The sequence below is a fragment of the Dama dama genome, chromosome 33 (genome assembly GCF_033118175.1).
Source record: "Dama dama isolate Ldn47 chromosome 33, ASM3311817v1, whole genome shotgun sequence".
Lineage (NCBI taxonomy): Eukaryota > Metazoa > Chordata > Mammalia > Artiodactyla > Cervidae > Dama > Dama dama.
Window position 1 is genome coordinate 24,256,593 of NC_083713.1, and position 21,061 is coordinate 24,277,653.

A 21,061-nucleotide genomic window follows, 5' to 3' on the forward strand; every position below is an offset into this window, starting at 1 on the left:
TCATTGTACCATCTGGAGGGAGGTGCACCTGTTTTCTTCCCCTCTCAGGACATGTGTACCTGCCTAGGAAAAGGTGTTCTGGACAGTTTGGCAGAATGGCGAGGGAAGATATTTGTATAATTTGAACCTGCAAACATTTTTAATCGCAATAATGAGAGAGTTGCTATTCTGATTACCCAGCACAAAGAGAACACTTGTCTAATTCTCCAGTTAATTTGATCCATGCAGATAGCTTATTTTCCAGAATCCATTTAGCACTAAATCTGAAGTGATGGTCCAAACTACAGAATTATCCAGATAACTAATGAGCTTTTTGCCTTCTGGAGCCTGTACATCCAGTCAGGAGAAAAATAAGCATTGTTTCCTTCTATTAGTCATATAACTTTTAAAAGTCTTTGTAGTGTTTTATCACCCTCCCCTGTTTGTTCACTCTGGGCTTTGAGTACAGAAACAAGATAGATTCAGAGCTCGGGGTCGGGGGGTGCATTTGTTCTACTTCCACAGAGTTTCGTAGCATTATTATTAGGCTTTTTGCATGTTTATTCTTCAAAGGAACTGTTTTTTCCTTCCCCAGCCGTGGGCAAGAGGGCTTTTCTTAGCTTCTCCTCTTTAAATCTCTGATCTGAAGGTCATCAAGGTGAACGATGATGTATTCCCTCCTGACTGTGAGTAAATGCAAGCAGTCCTGGCCCACCAGGACTTTAGCTGCCTGCTAAAGTGATTTAGCTGCTGTGTGCCTGCACCAGAGCTCAGAACACAAACGGAGCAACCACTGAACCTCAAACTAAGCCAGCAGCCACATTCCATTTGCCATGCTGTGGCTGCATCACCTGCTGCAGCATTTCAGCAGGATGCTGCCGAGCATGTGGGGCCACGTTATGTGCTGTCAGCCTCTGTGAGGTTCTCTTTGCCATGTCAAGCTTCCCATACAAGTCATGGTGATAGAAAACCATTGTTGGATGCTGGAGTTGGTTTGGTGTGATCCTTATCAGAGACAGTGCTGTTTGTCAGTCCTTATGCAGGAGAGGGAGGAAAGCCAGGCCTTTCTTTGGTTATCTTCATAGACATATTCCCTTAAAGCTTCTGAGGCTAATTGTGGTGAAAATGTGCCAGGTAGACCCCTTTCATGCCAACCATAATTAATAGTATTATAGTCTTCAAGGCCATAATGCTCATCAGTTATTAATTAGCAATTCATTTTGTTGAACAAATAACACTTGTGATTGATGATAGAACTTGTAATTGGGCACTAGAAGTGGCCCTCGTGGGACTGACTTACCAGCAGATATTAACCACGACACAGTAATGAAAAACACAGAGGATCATCCAGGAAAATCCATGTTAAACAATTGTGACACAGCCAAGGTGTTTCTTCTCAACAGGAGAAAATCCCATCTTGAGTGTTGGGTGTGTATCCTGGGTCTGAGTGTGTTAATTATTTCTGGTCACACAGTATCAGGATTTTCTATTTCCTCTTAAGCTTGTAATCAGCTCCCCTATTTATTTTTTCCAAAAATGAAATTGTTCCTTGCTAGGCAATTCTATTGACTTTGAATTATTCTTGTGATAGGTCATTTTGAGGTATTGTCATGACATGTCCAGTTAGACTTGAGGGAAAAAAGTGCTTTTCCAAAAAGGTAATGATTGAAGTTTTTATTTTAAATGATTTCTTAGATTGAAATCACTTTAGATTAACAGATTTTCCTGCCCAATTGATTTTCTGGCATCCATGTGGTGATCCAGCAGAGATAAAATGTGGGTTCTTAGTCCACGGCTGCGAGGAAACCGAGAGCTTGGCAAATAGAACCGGCAAGGCTTCTTTCTCTCTCGCTCTGTTGGAGCAGGACAACTGGAGCCGGTCAGCTGCTGACCAGATGCTGCCTTCAATTAATATGCCAACCCTCAAAGACATTTATCGCTCACTCTCAAAAGCAGAGCAGCTGAGTAATAAAGGGAACCACTAAAACCATTTTTTTTGAGAGCGTTTGTAATGGCTAAATTGCTTGAAATAAATTAGCAAAATAAATAAACATAGTTTGTACAGTATCTGTAAAACAAATTCCTAGTCTTGGGAAAATAGATGAAGTGAGAGCTTGTATTTAACAAGCACATGCAATATGCTTCATTAAGACAAGGTTTTTCTTTTTTTTTTTTCTAAATTTAAAAAGGGTTAATAAACTCCAAGATATCATTGCCAGTTAAACAGGTCCGGCACCATTTTAAGGGGAGTAAGAGGCTACAAAGGAGACAGTTAAAACGAAACCAGGAGACTGTGTTGTAGTGCTAACAGGCAATTAACAAACTCATGGGTGTTAATTATCTTCATACTGTATCATGTTCAATTAGCTTAGTCTGTGCAACAAAGGCAACGATGAACAATTGCTTTGATAGGTGTACAGTACTTCATTTGTAGTTAATCGGTTTAAGCCCTCTGGTTGCTAGGTTACCTTGGTCTCCAGAGGTAAAAAGCTGTACAGATGCACTATGTTTAAATGACTACAGAGAACTGTTTAAACTCAAACCATGTATAACTCTTTATTGATTTTTCACAGAAGATCTCAGCTCTGATGATAAGGTTTTGATATATTTTCCTGCTACAGCCAGTCCCTTGGAGTATTGCAGAAAAAAAATCTGTCAATATGCTTCTATTATGATCTCTTGATCTGTGCCTATAAAAACCTTTAGCCACAGCCCTTATTATAAATAATGGAAGAAGCAATATCTGATTTTTTTTTTCCACACTGTACTACATGAAGATTTTTTTCCGTCATTGCCTTTGGATCCAAATTACAGGACTGCTTTCTGTACCCATGCTCTTAAATAATAAAGAAGAATTTCTAGCTCTAATTAATTTGATTGACTCTCAGCAGGATGGGATCAGCTGTAGCATCATGAACTTTAACAATAACTACCAACTGATGGGCAGTTCACATCAATAAGACCATCACTAGCCTCTCTCTCACCTGTCAGCAGGCGGGGAGTGAGCAATAACCAGCCCCCCACAGATGCTCCCCGCTTAGCGCTTTCTGCCCTATTAGCAATTTATAATGGTGATCAAGAAACAGTCAGCAGCAAATCAAGACAACTGTCTGGCTGCCTGTTTAATTGGCCTTGTTTGCGTTTTGATAAATGGCTCGTGACTACTATAGGCCCCTGTATTTTGACTTTTAATAGGCCACAGTGATTAGACTACCAACAGATACTAGGTCAAAACCAAAGAAAGGTGCAAAAAATGTTAATTAATATCAATAATAGGCAATTATTAGTTAGACAGAAGGACCTACTAGCTGCGTGCTCTAATGGCTCAGAGCTAACTGGAAGAGGAGTGCTGCCAAATTAGCATAACTGTGTATGCAGACTGCATGGTGGATCCTAGCAAACATCTGTTATGTTAGTAATTCAAATAGAATTCCTGCCTTTGGAGTGAGATTCGCAGAGTCAGCAATCCCTGTTGGCCATTTCAAGGCACTAACAATACCCTAGTGACTGGTGTCCTTCCAAATGGGCTGTGTTTCAGGCTAAGAATTAAATTGCACCTTTTCTTTGGAGTTGTGCTCTTGAGGAGCTTAAGGGGGTCACTGTCTACTGGCCAGGAGAGAGTGGAGGAGAAGGGGTTTGTATGGAAGCCACACTCGCCTTAGAGGGAAGTGTAAAGTGGGCCCAGCAGACTCAGGGAGGGACAGAGACATTTACATTTGCTATTTCATAATTAGCATTGAAATATGGCTGTGTTCAATATCAATACATCAGATGAAACACTGTGTATCATTCTCACAGCATGATTTTATCCTTTTCTTGAAGTGTGTGTTTGGGCTTGTGCAATGATGAAAGACTGACAGTATGTTTTGAAGCATAAAGAGAAGTAAGATGGAGTAGGAGTTAAGACAATGCAATGATTGGAATTGTAAATGTTATTCCCTACACTTGTTGTTGACATTAAGGTCACCATGGGCAAAATCCACATGATAGTCAAAGAATGTTAGAATTGGAAAGGAATTGGAGCTATCTTAAGTCCAAATTGAGAAATGGAGATCCAGAGAGGTCAAGGGACCCTTTATGGTCACCCAGCTGGTTTGGGGCATGGCTGGAAGGAGACACAGGTCTCCCAACTTCCCTCCCAGTGCCCTTCGCCTGACCTTGCTGCCTACCTAGGAGACTGTGGGTTTCTATCTGTGATTTAGTGTTTGGTAGGTATTTTCAAAATGCACATTTGAAATGTAAATGTGGAATATGTACAAAAAGTGTTCCTACTGTATAAATATATGATATTTATGAAATGGCATGTTATCAAACATACTATATTTTTAGGGTTAGAAAAAAACTTGGTTATAAAATTCTAAAATCTCCAGCCACCTCTTGATGTTTCACATTTTAATGCCAAGCACAGATTTTTTTTTTGAGAAGGGTACCTTATAATTGCGGTATCCCCTGTTTTATTTTGAGCTTGTTTTCTTATGTATCTTGCTTGAACCAAACCAGGCAAGGATCTGTGTGTGTTGCCCTTTTCCTTCCTCACCAGAGGACTGACATTTAAGACCCATTTGACTAAACAGTTTCAAGATCTTAAAAAAAAAAAATGTGTGTGTAGAGGCACAGACTCTACCTTGTCAAAGATTGAAATTGAATTGTGGATTATAGCCAACTGCAGTTTTCTCTCTCCTCTCTCTCCTCTCCCCTAACCCTAACTCAGCCCCTCACACCCCCACCCCCAATACCAAGGATATCTCTTCAGACTGCATCTTTTCCCTGAATGCACTGAGCCATTAATCCTTTTTAGTACCAAAGTGTCAGAGAAAAATGGACTTACTTTTTCATCTTTATTCCTGCAAAAATACTTTGAAAATCATCTGGTTTTGCATCTATGAGGAAAGTATTATGTAAGCTTAAAAATAACATTTTCAAATAATTCATTTCTGGGAATAGAATCTTTTAAAATGATGGAAATATGACACTTTAGTTTCTCATTTTTTACACTCTTACTTAACAAAAATATTTGTTGAGTCCTGGGCCAGGATGTAAAAGAATCACAAAAATAACTATCAGAATAATATATTTATGAATTATTTATCTCCTAACATATGGATCTCTTTACTAAACATTTTCTATGTGTCAGCCACTTTATTCTCATAGCAAACCCCATGGAGTAGGGTTCATAAAATGAACCCCATTTTATGAAGGAAGAAACTGAGGCTTAGCAAGTTTCTATTTAACTTAAGTTTAAATGCGTGACACTTTGTAATATAAATTATTTTCCTATTTTGAGGATTTTAAGAATTTCTTCAATTCTTTTGTATTGAAAATATAGTAGATACTATGTTTTAAATAAAGTTTAAGAAGCAACAAGAAAATGGTTCATGTCATAGTATCTTTTTCAGGTAGAGTGTATATTATACATAAATATTACTGTGATATTTTAAACTTGAATATTCCTAGAGTGAAAGGAAATTAGATTTATTTTCTTTTAATTATTAGAGATTTGGTTCTTTTATTCCTGTAAACTCACTGCATTGTGGTATACTTGTCCCTTAAACTCTAGCAAATCTCACATGTTACTGATTACAAGAAGTATGAGTATTTTATCTATCACAAATTAATGATGGAATGCTAAACTAAACTAGGATGAAATGCTTTCCAATACTTTCTTCTGGGTTATCAATAGCATTCATGATATAGCATTTCTTTAAAAAGTGCCCCACTGTTCACTCTGATTTTCTTCCATTGTCAGTAACATTAATTCCACAATTTTTGATGCTGGCGCTTTTAATGTTCTCACATGAGCAGACATGACAACTCTGCCAGGATTGCGGCCTTGCTGATAGTGGCAGTAGAACACATCTGCATCTGGATTTCACAGGTGTTAAAATGTGCAACAAAAAATGTGCCTCTTAGAATCCATAAGATGTGTTAGTACACCCATCATAGTTATCTGTCTATCAAATATCTGTAGAGTTACATAATTTTCAGATAAGTAAATCTAGTAAGTAATTCCAGTCTCTCAAAATGACATATGATTACAAATGTTTTTCTCATAGCAGCATTTGCAGATAAACTCTTGGTGGTGTGTTGACTAAACTGTGAATGTGGTGAGAAATTCAGAAACTTCTCTTATATAAAGCTGGATAAAGAGACTAGTAAATTGAGTATTTAAGGTTTTTTTTAAATGGCAACCCACTCCAGTATTCTGGCTTGGAGAATCCCGTGGACAGAGGAGCCTGGTAGGCTACAGTCCACGGGGTCGCAAAGAGTCGGACACGACTGAGCAACTTCACTTTCTTTCTTTATGTAGTTTTTACTAAGGTTCATCTGTGCAGTTTTTAAAATTAATTTATCTTTGGCTGTGCTGGGTCTTCATTGTTTTACTCAGGCTTTTTCTAGTTGCAGTGAGCAGGGGCTACTCTTGTGATGCCTGGGCTTCTCGTTGTGGTGGCTTCTCTTGTGGCGGAGCACAGGCTCTAGGCACATGGTCTTCAGTAGTTGCAGCATGAATGCTCAGTAATTATAACGTGTAGGCTCTAGGGCACAAGGGCTTCAGTAGTTGTGGCACACAGGCTGAGTAGTTGCGGCTCTCAGGCTCAGTGATTGCGGGGCACGGGTTTAGTTGCTCGGATGCATGTGGAATCTTCCTGGACCGGGGATTGAATCAGTGTCCCCTGCACTGGCAGGTGGATTCTTGTCCACTGTGCCACCATGGAAGTCCCATATATGCAGTTTTTAAGAGCCAGATTCCACATGTGGCCAATTATGCCTTTAGTTGTACCAAGAGTACCACTATGGCCTATAAATGGAAGATCTGTCTCTACCTTGCTGGAACCAGGACCAACTGGAAAAATATCTTTAAGAGGTCTGGAAAGCTGAAGTGTTAGACCTAAGTGGTTGTCAGAGTGTCTGTCTACAAGAGAGAAGGCCCTAACTCTGATGTGTGCCTCAGTGTCTGCTTTTGGTGATGTGTTGAAATTCATAGAATCTGTCATGCCGGAAGAATTTCCTGCTTTCTATTCTGTATAGGGCCTAGACCACTGTATCTGTTTTTTTTTTTTTTCCTCTTTGGCAAATATTAGTTCTTGGATAGATACTGACACTTGTTGTGCCCATTTCTATTCATGTCTGACATAGCCATGACTCGTAATGAGGGGCTAGGTGTCTTCCTCTTGGGAAGTAATATATTAGTCAAGAGCTATGGTTTTATAGTCATGCAGGCCTGTGTTCCAGTCCCAGTTCAGCCACTCAGTAGCTTCATGGTCCTGGGCTTCAGTTTTCTCATCAATGAAATAGGCTGTATGATACCTACTCCATGTAGGTATCTGAGAAAACGTGTATGACACACTTTACTTAATTCCTGGCTGTAGTAAATGCAAAATGATGGCACTTATTGTCATCATTATTGCTACCAGTAATAGACTCTGTCATGCAGCTGGACCATCAGAGGCCAAAGGTCTCCAGAACTCTTCTTGATAAATATTTCAGGAGCCATTTCTTCCTGATAAGATGAGAGCTCAGTGCTTTCCCAATCCCTTCCCTTCATTTGGAGTCTGCCTGTCCAAAGAGGCACCTATCTTCTGCCCCTCCCCTGACATTGCACCTGTTTTGATTACTTATATACTGATCTATTATGGGTCTATTGTCTTGGATGTGTCCTTTTAAACATAGCATGGTTAGATGAGCATTAGAAGGAAGTTGACTTAGAGCCTAGAGTCACGTTTTTGTCACTAGCCAGGTGACCACTCTCATCAGTAAAATTCCTTCTCTGTGGTGCCACCTCAGGAGTGGATCACTTATTCTAGCTACCATTTACTGAACACCTGTGCATTGCCATCCAGATGTCAGTGACATTCCATGCTTCATCTCTAATCCTTGTGATAACCTTGCAAAGCAGTTATTATTCTCCTCATTCTAGAAATTGGGACAGTAAAGCTTAATAATCTTAACTGTGTTCTCACTGCCCGAATGATTTGGGGCAACTTCTTAAACCATTTTAAATCACAGGCTCCTCATATGTCCATTAGAGGAGCTATCAACTGCTGCCCCATGGGCTATGGAGATGACATGTGTAGGGCTCCTGACACAATCCCGCATGCATGGGCACTCCAGCAGTGCTTGGTGATATGTCTTGTCAAGAGCCACATAGCTAGAAGGATGAGCCAGGTTTTAGACTAGGTCTGTCTGGGTCTTTCAAGGTATGTGAGAAAGTACTTGTGACACAAGTGCATGTGAAGACCTTTTCCTTGGTGTGATCCTGGAAGAGGGAGCAGCTGCCTTACTCTCCCTCTTCCTCTTGGGGGTTCCTCTTTTCTTCTCTCTTTTGGTCTGTCATCTGCTCCTCCATTCTGGCTGCATGGGAGGACCACAGGTACTGGAGAAAATATTCCTTCTCTTAAAGGGCACAGGGATATCCTCTTTCAACATAAACACATAACATAAAATTTACAATCAGTGATGTTCAGTACATTCATAATATTGTACAACCATCACCACTATCTAGTTCCAAAATGTTTTAATCATCCCCAATGGAAACCCCTTACCCAGTGAACAATTACTCCCCATCCTCCTACTCCAGTCCCCCTGGCAACTACTAACCTGATTTCTGTCCCTATGAATTTGCCTGTTCTAAATATTTTCTATAAATGGAGTAAGATCATATGTGGCATTGTGTGCCTGGCTTTTTTCACTTAGCATAACAAGGCTTATCTGTATTCTTCCCTTCTCTATACCAGCTCCAGGCAGACAGTGAAGAAAAATTTCACAGTTTATTTTCAGTAAGTCCTCTTGCACATTGACTACCATGGCGGCCAATCAGCTTCATTGTGACAAAGCTGGCTATTTCTATGGAATCTTCCTGCATTGCTCATCAATCTGTAAGCCTGCCAATCATGGCAGAATCTGCTTCTGTCACAATGGTTTATGGTCTTTGCTTCTACAGTTTGTAGAAGCAGTAGTAGAATCTACTTCTTCCAGTAGTAGATTCCTGTTCCTTTAAGAAGGATGATGAGATTCAAGATATTTCATGCAAGGCAGAGCCTTATCCTGGCCTCACTCATGATCTCTATAGGAGCCCAGGCCAGCCCACATACCACTCAATAATTTCATCTGGAAATGAAGAACTTAGGAATTTAGATGAGTTACCTGAGCAGGGGGCTGGGAGAAGGAAATAACAGATAATTCACAGGGATTTCCGAGTCTAAAATGTTACTTAATAGAAAGATTTTTCAGATAAGGAGTAATGAACACTAGATTGTGACATATCACAAAGTATTGGGTTGGCCAGAAGTTTGAACTTTTTGGCCAACTCAGTACATAAAATTAAGAGTTAAATGGGGGTTACGCAGAATGGGTTGGTGATTGGAATGGAAGTCTCTGGTTCCTATGCTAATTTGTATTTCTCATTGAAGATGTTTATATTAGCCTTTTGGTTTTATTAAACAATAGCAATAAAAACTCAATATACTGAAAAAGCAAGAGGAGTTTAGGTTGTGGGCAATTCCAGAAGGCAGGACTGGATAGTCTCTTGAGGTCACCTCTAGTCTCGTAATTCTGTGTGTCTGAGTCATCTTGTAATTTCTTGGGGGTTTGTGGGAGAAGAAAGAGGAGATCCCACCTGACAGGAGTCAGGGTCACCTGTCATCTCTCTACTCATCTGGCTGATTCATACTTAGCATAGTGAATTTCTGTTTGGAAATTGATTTACAGTAATTGCAAGTGGCAGAGAAAGCTTGTTTCAAGGCAGGATTTGAAGTGGTAAAGAAAGGACCTTGTCCAAAGCTTTTTCCAAGGCAGGTCATGCTGAGTGAAGGTTCCTTGTTGGGAGAGAAAGGAATTCCCCACAGACCCTATCTTCTCACCCCAGCTGACAGCTCTATTGTGGGTATGGTACCTCCCTGGCTGTCAGTCATTTGGAGGGAACCTCTGACCCTTAAGACCTCTCTGGGTTATTAAAGGGGATGGCATACATGTGTCAGGCTGATGACGGTGTACATGACAGAGAAACTGTCACAGAGCAAAGATGAAAGAAGCTGAGCACCTGCCTCCCTGAAGTGGCCACCAAGTTATGCCTGAAGTCGGTGTTCCATTTTAGAGGGCATACTGCCTGAGGGTCATGCATTGTATGTGTGTGTGTGTGTGTGTGTAGAAAGGTGGGGTAGGAGGGAATATCTTAATAGGATTTTCAGTTTTTCTTGTTTATTTCACATACAAAAGTTCTGAATGAACATCTCCATTCATGTGCTTGATGTTACTACTGAATAACTAGGTAGAAGGATTTGACATTTGGAGCCCCGAAGTTACTTGTCTCTGCTGCCTACAAAACCACAGCAGGTGGTGAGCTCTTCACTAGTGAGCACTAAAAATGCCCAAATAACACTGCAGGATTATTGCTCATCTATATTTTGTAAATAGACATATATGTTTCTGCATGTAGTATACACATTTTAATCTCACCTATTGTCTAAATATGAAAATGAATTTGAAATAAATCCATCAGGAATATGAGTTTAACAGCACATTTAAATAATCATCAGTTGGTACAATGATTTATTCTCATTTTGGTCTCCAAAGCAGAATAATTCAGTCCTTCTGAATTTCTCATCCAGGACTCATAAGTTTGAGAGAGTCAGAGAATTTTTTGTTTGTACTGTAATCTTCTCCAGCTGTAGCTTATTCTGAAATTGGATCTGTTCTGGGGTGTAAATATTTATTAATGAGTTTCCAAAGTCAAAATAATTAGTGATGCTTAGGCATCTTTTATAATGGGCCTAGAATAGATTTTTCAAAGCAGTCTGCAGTAGATTTTTCATATGGGTGTACAGGTATAGAGTTCTGGTGGACAAGCTCATTTAATAACTAGGGATTCAAAGTAGATGTTTAGATATGATTACAATGATGGGTTATTCTTCACATTTAACAGGATGAATGTTTTAAACCTCATGCCTGATCTGTGACTGAACTACATTGAACTTACTGACATAATGTGCTGAAAGTGGATCATGGAATCCCTCAGGATTCTGTGGAAAACATGATCTTCCTTCTCAGAAGCTTCCATATCAAGGGAAGGTCTTTTCTGGGAAGTTTCAGATTTACACACTTTGAAGAAGTAGGATTCAAGAAATATGGGTTTCATTTTGAGATCTGTTCTAGGATTGGTAAAGCTCAAGGTCTAGGGGATATAATATTTGTCTTGGAAAGATGCATAAAGAGGTGTGACTCTTTAAAAAACTGAAGTATTTCTGAGCTAAATATCATGTTAATACAATGTGCCATTTTAATTTCTAATGCCTATCAAAATAATTATTAGAGAATTTCTGGTTAACCTTTGCTAAAAGAAAATGTGTACTCAGATAAATTAAGAATATGTCATCCACTTACACTGAAAACTCCTATCAATAGCTAGCTTGGGGACAACTCTTATTAAGTTAGATATATTAATCCAGTAAGTGGGAGAATTCTTTCTGTTTGTCCTCTGATGCTTTTGACTTTGAGATCCCTGGTACCAAACATCTATGAAGTATCAGTGAGGGTTTGGTCAGAGAAGCTGACTCACTGTGAGTGATATTTTTCAATGCTGTTTATCAAAAAGGCAAATACACCTTTCTTGATAAGTGATATTGAAAAATAAATCAAACATAAAACTAAATCAACTTACATAAGCCATCTAGGAATTTATCTTGGTTGGATTATATAGACTTCTTCATCCATCCTCATGGTTTTGTCAGATCTAACCTCTATAGTGAATTCCTTTTTCCATATTGCTCATAGTGTTATTTCTAGAAAGTGTTGTAAGTCTTCATAGAACTGGTCAACCTCAGCTTCTTTAGCATCAGTGGTTGGGGCATAGACTTCAATTACTGTATTGTTGAATGCTTTGCTTTGGAAATAAACCAAGATCTTTCTGTTGTTTTTGAGGTTGCACCCAAGTGCTGCATTTCACACTCTTTTGTTGACTGTGAGGGCTACTTCATCTCTTCTGAGGGATGCCTGCCCACAGTAGTAGGTATAATGGTCCTCTGAGTTAAATTCACCCATTCCCATCCATTTTAGTTCACTGATTCCTAACATGTTGATAGTCACTGTTACTATTTCTTGCTTGACCACATCCAATTTACTTTGATTCATGGACCTAACATTCTAGGTTCCTATGCAATATTGTTCTTTACAGCATCAAACTTTACTTTCATCACCAGACACATCCCCAACTGAGGATTTCTACTTTCATTTCTCATTTCTACCTTGGTCCAGCTGCCTCATTTTTTCTGGAGCTATTAGTAATTGCTCTCTGTTCTTCCCCAGTAACATGTTAGATGCCTTCTGACCTGTGGGGCTCATCTTCTGTTGTCATATCTTTTTGTACTGTCCATAGTGTTCTCTAGGCAAGAATACTGGAGTGGGCTGCCATTTCCTCCTCTGGTGGACCACATTTTGTCAGAACTCTTCACTATGACCTGTCCATCTTGGGTAACCCTGCATGGCATGACTCATAGCTTTGCTAAGTTATTCAAGCCCCTTTTCCATGACAAGGCTGTGATCCATAAAAGGGATATTTGATATATAAACACCATATTTACTTTGTCTAAAGAAGAGCTTCTTTCTTGAACAATGAAACACTAGTAAAACCAAAAGCTGTTTTATGATATTGCTATTCTCCCTAATATGAATCTTATCTTTAATTTGTCTTTCAACTAGATAACCAGGGCTATCTGATATAATTCACTAAAATACATTAACCATTTAGTATGACAAGATGCTGGGTTGGATGTTAGATCATGATTACAATATATCCTTATATTCTCTAAGTTATTTTTGTATTTTCTAAGCTATGTTTGTTTTTTTCTTCTATAATTACGTTAGATTTATTTGTTCAGATGAAGTACAATAAATATTTATTCATTGTGAGCACTCTGGTAATTAGACCTGCCCAAACTAACTGGTGGGTGCTATAGTGGTTTTGTCCTAGGTCACTTAGGTAAGGAGGAATTTCCCAGAATTCTCTTCACTGTATGGTTCTGGGTCAGGGTTGGTCACAAAAGAAATTTACTGAGGTTTGGGAGATCGAAGGGAAGCAGCAGTTGTTATGCTCTGAAAGTCAGTGTAGATTGCTAGGCTATCTTGCAGCTCAAAACTGTTATTGCAGAGCTGTTAGATAGATGCAAAAGTAATTCTGGTTTTGCATTGTTGAACTTTACCATTTAATACTGGAATACATTCTTAAATAAGGGTGATTATGTTATACATCATTTTAATGCCCGTTTCTTGCTTTGTTTTTTGCTCATGACTTATTACTTGCTGTTTATTTTGTATTTATTTTAGATTATAGAAATGATGTTAGAAAGCAAATTTGAATGATTTTTTTGAGTTCAAAATAGGTTCTGGAGCAGCAGAGACAACTTGCAACATCAACAGCACATTTGGCCAGGATCTGCTAATAAACATACAGTGCAATGGTGGTTCAAGAAGTTTTGCAGAGGAGACAGGAGCCTTGAAGATGAGAAGCATAGTGGCTACCCATCAGAAGTTGACAGTGACCAATTGAGAGCCATCATCGAAGCTGATCCTCTTCCAGTTACATGAGAAGTTGCCTAAGAACTCAATGTTGACTGTTCTACAGTTGTTCAGCATTTGAAGCAAATTGGAAAGGTGAAAAATAAGTGGGTACATCATGAGCTGACCATAAATCAAAAAAATCGTTGTTTTGAAGTGTTGTCTCCTCTTATTCTACTCAACAACAATAAACCTTTTCTCGATCAGATCATGGTGTGCGATGAAAAGTGGATTTTATAAACAACCAGTGACGACCAGCTCAGTGGTTGGACTGAGAAGAAGCTCCAAAGCTCCCAAAGCCAAACTTGTACCAAGGAAAGGTCATGGTCACTGTTTGGTGGTCTGCTGCCGGTCTGATCCACTGCAACTTTCTGAATCCCAGAAAAACCATTACATCTGAGAAGTATGCTCAGCAAATTGACCAGATGCACTGAAAACTGCAATGCCTGCAGCTGATACCATCAACAGAATGGGCCCAATTCTTTTCCATGACAATGCACCACTTCACCTCGCATAACCAATGGTTCAGTCATTGAATGAATTGGACTTTGAAGTTTTGCCTCCTCCGCTACATTCACGTGACCTCTCACCAATCAACTACCACTTCTTCAAGCATCTGGACAGCTTTTTTGCAGGGGAAATGCTTCCACAAGCAGCAGGATGCAGAAAATGCCTTCCAAGAGTTCATCAAATCCTGAAGCATGGATTTTTACACTACAAACTTATTTGTAAACTTATTTCTTGTTGGCAAAAATGTATTGATTGTAATGGTTCCTATTTTGATTAATAAAGATGTGTTTGAGCCTAGTTATAATGATTTAAAATTCACTGTCTAAAGCCACAATTATTTTGTACCAAGTTAATATTTTCTGGCTCTCCTGATTGGCGAAGAACTGAGCTTCTTCTAAGACTGAACTTCAGCTCATCTAAGTCCTGGGACCAGCAGTGAAGAGTATCAGCTTCATCGAGGTTGGAGGTGATAAGAGACTGTTGGAGGTTCCAGTTTGTCCTTACAGGTTCCAGTTTGCCTTTTTTCTTTCCTGCTCCATGCCCAGGTTTTTTTCCTGACTGTTGGCCCTGTTGACCTAATAAGACAGTTGGTTTTAGGTCCTCTACCAGATTTCTGTAACTTCTTTACCAACTCCAATTGCATAGCAAACCCTTTACTTCATGTCGTTCATAGTGGTCCTGCTTCTTTGATCAGACTCACAGATACATATGCATTGTATCGGAGATGTAAAAATCACTTGTTCCAGTGGCCACATGAGTGACATAAATGAGTGCAGCAGGTCTGCTGTCAGAAAGTTCATGCAGCCTTCTTCATATGTTTTTTGCTTTTTCCCACTTTTGGTAGAGATGTGAAATCAACAAAATATGCCTCTAGAGTAAGAAAAACGGTACCAGAAGCATATTGATAAGTTACATGTGACTCTTGCCTTAGTACAAAGGAGGCAATGGGGAGAGTGAGCACTACCAAACAGGGAAGGGTGGACCTCAGGTAGAGAGCATCTCTGCTTCCATGCTTCGATAGAAACCCCAAGTGGATTTTTTTAAAAGCATTTATTTATTTTTGGCTGAGTCAGAGTCTTAGTTGCAGCATGTGAGCTTAGTTGCCCCGCTACATGTGGGATCCTATTTCCTCAACCAGGGGTCAAATCCATATCCCCTGCATTGGAAGGCAGACCCTTAATCACTGGACCACCAGGGAATTCACCCCCAAGCAGAATTTTAATGTTCATTCCTCTGATTTTAATGTGTTGACTAATTACTCACACACACACACACACACCTACACATAAAATCTTGAAGGCAGTCCATGGGGCAAATATAAACATGTAGGTTGTATTTGGTATGAGCCTCCACTCTGACTAGGAAAATGGTTGGCTGAGACCTTGGGATAAAGACAGAGAATAAAAAAGCAAGAGGATTGTTGGAGAAGAGAATGATGGAGAGAGGTAGGGTGGGGGGACCCCCAGACTCTTATGGGGTGGACAATATATGTGGATAAACACAACTCCATGGGAAAAACAGTGAATTCTTTTGCTCTGTATGTGTGTGTGTATGTGTGTGTCTGTGTGTAAAAGAGAGGGAGAGAAATCATCTAATAAGAACTATCACTTTCATAGTAATTTGCATTATACACAGGGATTTCACATATGCTATTTCATTTATTCTCATTTACTATCTTATCTGCTATATTGGGTGTGAGTGGGATGAAAGATAAATTACTCTTGGTTACTGCCCTTGAGGGTTGCAGTCCATGGGGCAGTCTGATATGTTCACATCCAGCTATAGAACAAGAATGAATGTGATTCAGTGTCATGGTGGGAGAAAGATTTTGACAAATGGAAATGGGGAGTGAGAAGAATGCTGGGTGACACAAAAAGTCTGAGCAGAGGAACCAAGGAGAATTTGGAGACGTCAACAGTAAAAGCTGCTATGAAGAGCACATCAATAGCAATTCTATTAAAACATTTGAAATTCATTTGTGAATTCCTGAAACTGGGGAGGGGGAATCTTTAATCTGCCTTAATTAATGGTCAAAGTGTTAGTCAGTGGCCTACATTCAAGCAACCTCAGTTTGAGAGAAAGGTAAGTTAAACAACACCCATTGTCTTTGGTAAGTGAAGGAGGACAGTACTGAGCCTGGGATTCAAGACCCAGAAATGACAGCCAGATTAGTCTAGAGGGAGGATGAAGAGCTCTTAGGTTTGCTGATGTCCTACCAAAATCCAGGCAGCAGATAGGAGCGTACTGACAGCAAAGGCTGTCCGTTGCTAGAGAGGAAAACAAATATATTTTAAAGGTTTTGTAATAAGTTATTAAGTATGCTCTATTTAGATAATCCAGAAAAATCTGAATTCAGTCTGACTGGTCTCCTTTCTGTATAAAACTTCATGATGTATTAAAGTTCAAGCTCTTCTCTGGCATGACATCAGGTCCCTTTATGCCCTGGCTTCAGCTTCCTTCCCCAGCCTAGTATTTTTCCCTGCCCTCACCCCAGTCTCCGGAGGCATGGACACAATTTTCTTGCCACGAGGCACGACTTGCAGTCCTCTTGGTGTCTCACAGCTCTATGCCTTTGCACATTCTAGTGCTTTTTCTCTGGCATTTCCATAGTCTTGATTATCCTTCAAAACATCTCAAAGTGTCTCATGGTCCCCCCACTCCGCAATAAACCTTTCTTTGCTAACTACTCTATATATTTGAATTTTTGCATTTATTGTACAGTGATATAATTATGTACATGTGTGTTATTCCATGTGCACTATTATATATGCTGACACATTCATGAATCACCTCTTTACTGAGTGGCTTTTCTGGGTAAGACACTGTACAATGTTCTGTGGATGCAGCAGTAAATAGCATAGATCATGTTTCTGGACTCATGAAGCTTCAGTTAAAAATGTATGTTGAGGTGAAATTCACAGGACATTTGAATTTTAGGTTAAAATTGTATGCATTGGCAAAAGATTCACTTTCCTGAATTATAATTTCAATCCATTTTGAGTGTTCTGTCACTAAGTCGTGTCCGACTCTTTGCGACCCCATGGACTGCAGCACGCCAGGCTTCCCTGTCCTCACCATGTCCTGGAGTTTGCGCATACTCATGTCCATTGAGTCAGTGATGCCATCCAACCATCTCATCCTCTGTTATCCCCTTCTCCTGCCTTCCAAGTGTACTGTTGGTACACTCCTACTATTGTTGAGTTCCTGATTAATGCACTCACTGAGTTTATTCCTGCCACGTTCTCTCTGTAGTGATGGTTGGACTTTCAGGAGCTTTGTGGTTTTGTAGATCTTGACTATATTGGGGCTGGCTCTCTACAAAGGTTTTGATTGTCTTTGGAAGCAGGATCCATTTTCAGCCTTGGGTACAGGGGTTCTGCTTTCCTAATTCTTACCTGCCTATTTAGGATGTGCCATTCAACCCCCTAGCTTCTCCAATGAACCTGTTTTGGATTATTTTTGATCTTACAGATGTCTAGCATGAGTTCCAGGGCCACAAGTTTTTCCCCCAGACCATCCTGAAATCTGTTTGTTCCATTCCTGATGCTTCTTTCAGCCACTAGTCATTTACTTTATGATTCATTCTGGAGAAAGGAGGCAGCTGTTCTCAGATTTTGCTTCCTGCAAAGTCCTATGTAGTGCCAGTTCTGTCTGTGTCTGGCAATTTGAAGTAGGCCACTTCTCATATTCAGTGCTAATGTTGGTATTGACACATATATTTCTTCTTTTTTAAAAAATATTACCTGCTTGGCCACATTCTAGAGTAGTCATTTTTTCAAGCAGCAGGTCATAAAAAGGACCATGAAATACATTTAATATCATAACCAGCACTAGAAAATATGAATTGAATGAAACAGGAAACCTCAGAATATATCATGTGAAGTGAGGGTAAGTTTTGTAAAACTTGTCATACATAGATGCCTGTGTGTGTACTGGGTTGTGATCCATCTCTTTGTATGGGAGACAAAGTTTGGTAAACATGGTTCTGGAACAATCTATTTACATTTTTTTCCTCCTCCTTGCAGTTTTAACTCTTTAACAGGTGTTTTCTGGAGATAAATTTACATTGTTTTAGTTGGCTGTCCACATTTATTAAACTGCATAATTTTGCCACTTTTCTTTCCATTGTTCATTTACCTTTAAACTTGATTTTTTTCAGCTTTTGAAGACTGCACTTATTGGAGTACATTTATTTTGATAAAACACTTAAAATTACACTCAACATTTTGGCAGTTCCCTCCTACTCTTCAGAAAGTTCTAGTTTTTTAGATTAAATTTTAGAGGAAGATCTAGGCAAACATTAGATAAAAACAAAATCAGGAGCAAAAACCAATTCTTTACTCAGCTTAATAGCTTCAATTAATAATCAAATTACTTTACACTACATTCAAAATTATGCAGCAGACCATGTTATTTAGTTACTAATGATTAAAATGTTTATTCAAAAAGGATTCACATATACATACTTTAGACTCCAGATTAACTTGAATTAACTGCTTTGATGCTCTTTCAAATAAATGATAACTCCGAAAGGACAAGCTATCCTAAAACAAACATTTTAATAGGGGAAACTCAGTTCTCTAGCACATTTTGATATGGAAAATCTTTTTTTTTTTAAAGGTTCTTTGAAAGGGAACTAGCACAACAGAAGTTCCCAGAAGAACTGAATGTTGTGTAAACTTCTGAATGAATCGCTTGGGATTTGTTTTTAATCCAAATATTTAATAGTGTGCCACTGCAAAATTCAAATTGTGCTATTCAATTTTAATGGTTAATCTGCTTTAAAAAATACACAAACTTAATTGTGACATACGAAAATCCTTATTTAGGGTGGCTTTCTAATTTGAGTGCTTTCGGCCCTGCTGTGTAAAGAGTCTCTTGGGTACAGATTTTAAGTTGTGTGTGTGTGTGTGTGTGTGTGTGTGTGTGTGTGTGTGTGTGTGTGCGCCTTTACATCTCGCCCTGTAACAGTTCCTCATTGCTGAGTCCGCCTCTCTGCAAGCTGGGCACAGACAATAGATCCATCCTAATGGAGTTGTGTACTTGCCATCTGTAGGAGCAGCTGCTGGCCCGCATCTGCACAATATGCTAGGACGAGGAGCTCCACTAATCTGCATAATAAGGAGGAGGCTCATTCCACTCCAGCTAATAATCTCAAGCGATCGATGCACTTCATTCCCTCACTGGGGAGCGCAACCCAGTGGCTTTCCGCATCTGGTACAGCGGGGTCAAGTGAGATGGGATGGCCTGGGGGCCAGAGGCACTCTGTTTACCATGTATGCTTGCATCAGGCTGTTGAGACCATGGTTAAGGTCTTTCTCTTGAGTCATGCTGACACGTGCAAATCCTGGGAATTGGGACGAACTGATGCTAGCACATTATTAAGACTGCTAATCAGAAATGCTTTTGGATCAATTAGAGTCTCAGCCAATTTGCAGTTTTAAATACCTCATTTGTGAGAAAAAGGGCATGAGCAAGTTTTTGGTTTAATTGTGAACTATTTTGAGTTATTTGGTTTTCATCTAGTTTTTAAAAAATAGTTTCATTATCTGACTTTTAAACTGTTAATGCACCTACACCCTTATTGTGAAATAGGCAGACTATATGAATTAATGAATCAAATTTATTTTTATTTTCATTATGACATCAGGATGAAATGATTATCTTCAAGCAGTAGAACTAGTAGCAGAAAAGAAGATGACTGTTGAATTGAAATGATATAATTCTGAACTGGCCAAAAATCACTCTCTTAATAAAGCAAATGCCAAAATGGCTCATTTCTGTAGAAAATCATGTATGTACAAATATAATTTGATTCATAGAGTTGATTCAAAGGTTAAAACATTTGAACTTAGTGACCTAAATTGAGGACAATATTTTATTAATAAATGAGATTGGCACATTCAGAGTGGTATGGCCATAGATGAGGACAATATTTTTAATCAAATTATAGTTTGCCATTATTTATAATGTCTTGCTGTAAGAATTGGTGAGACTATTTCATCTAATTCTTGCAGGAAAAATATTTGCATAATTCATCAGCCATCAGTGAAGCACAGGGAAAAGAGCATTAATTTATGGAGATGGAAGACTAGGGCTGAAGAAATAATTGTTTCTACCAGTAAACAAAGCAGCCCACTTACCTTTCATTTCAGCCTTTTAATCAACACCATTTGGTTAAATAAGATAACATCTTCTGGTATGATTTAGAAGAAAACTTTATTAGGAGTCATTCCTTTTAGAATCAATATTGCTATCCAGTGATAATAGAAAGATCTGACATCCCAGGGAAATGTTAGTCAAAGGTTGTTGTGTGAAATCTTGGTGGAGTGTTCTCCAAGGTTAAAACAGTTTGCTGGTTCTGAGTGATTCAGTTGACCAACCCTCACAGCTTTGTGATGAAGTGAAGAGAAATGTACCAGGTGAGCTGGAAACTTTCTCCCCTGGTTTCCTAATTTTAAAGCCCATGTACTGCCATATATCAAGAGACTGCCTATACATTCTTACTGAAATAGAAAAGGCAGCTGATCCAGAATGCCTCTAGAAGTTTTGAATGACACCCACAAAGAAGGAAAATGATAGTCTGAGTTGGCTGCAAGTATGGGGTCCCTTCATACAATTTTTTAGTAACTTTCCCAGAAATTAGAAAACAAAGGCAATAGAGGGAAAAAAGTACTAGTTATGGGCACAAACTTGAGGATCAGTCAGGGAAGAAAACATGTTGATAAACTAAATTAATAGATTTCATGACCCTAGTAGTGTCTGCATAGTACACATCACTCACTCTCTGTAGGTATTTGATGCATATGCATTTGTTGATTATTTTTCCACACTTGAATGGAAGCCCCAAGAAAGTAGGGGCATTTCCTTCTGTATTCCTAGCATCTAGTAACAAAATTAATCCTCAATAAATATTTGGTTGAATAACTAGTAAAAGTTGTTGCAGCATGCACCAACCCCATTGGATAGTTTCAAGATCTTTCAGGAGCAGTTCAGGAGCATAACTCTTATATTCAGGTTATTTTTT